Genomic DNA, 423 nt, shown 5'->3' with positions numbered 1-423 from the left:
CGGGAGGGCATGTCCTATGCAGATAATGAAGCTCGGGAGTTGCTGGTTGGATCTCTGGTGTTGAAGCTTGATGATTTTCCTCTGACCAGGGAGATAGCTTAGCGCAGTTTCACAGGCCAGCGCATCTCCTGGGTGGATTAGCTTGGCATACCCGAGAGTGCATGAAGGCAAATGAGCCTGAGTGCAGAGTGAGGCATGCAGGAGGCTTGGTGGGGGATTGCGCAGCAGCAGTCATACTTACCTGGCAGGGGAGACACCATGATCATGAAGGTGGTTTTCCCACGGCGAGGCTTATCCATTGCACTCTGGATGTGCTGACCCCTGCGATTTCCCCAAATGCAGGAAACTCGACTGCATAGTTTGTGGTAGTAGGGGACTGAGTTCGCACTTTCCCTTGTTTTGTGGTTCAACAAAAGGCTTAAA

At 52.2% G+C, this 423-nt stretch overlaps 1 non-coding gene across 1 annotated transcript; it reads left to right on the top strand.

The window, feature by feature from the left end:
- The first annotated feature begins 233 nt into the window (after positions 1-233).
- On the top strand, positions 234-397 carry LOC111814873. Its single transcript, XR_002819743.1, has one exon. It is a non-coding gene; the product is annotated as a U1 spliceosomal RNA (small nuclear RNA).
- Positions 398-423: the final 26 nt, after the last annotated feature.

Source organism: Octodon degus, unplaced genomic scaffold, assembly GCF_000260255.1.
Source record: "Octodon degus isolate 3935 unplaced genomic scaffold, OctDeg1.0 scaffold00836, whole genome shotgun sequence".
NCBI classification, from domain to species: Eukaryota; Metazoa; Chordata; class Mammalia; order Rodentia; family Octodontidae; genus Octodon; species Octodon degus.
The sequence above is the reverse complement of the archived record's forward strand: the minus strand, read 5'-3'. Positions and strand labels throughout refer to the sequence as shown.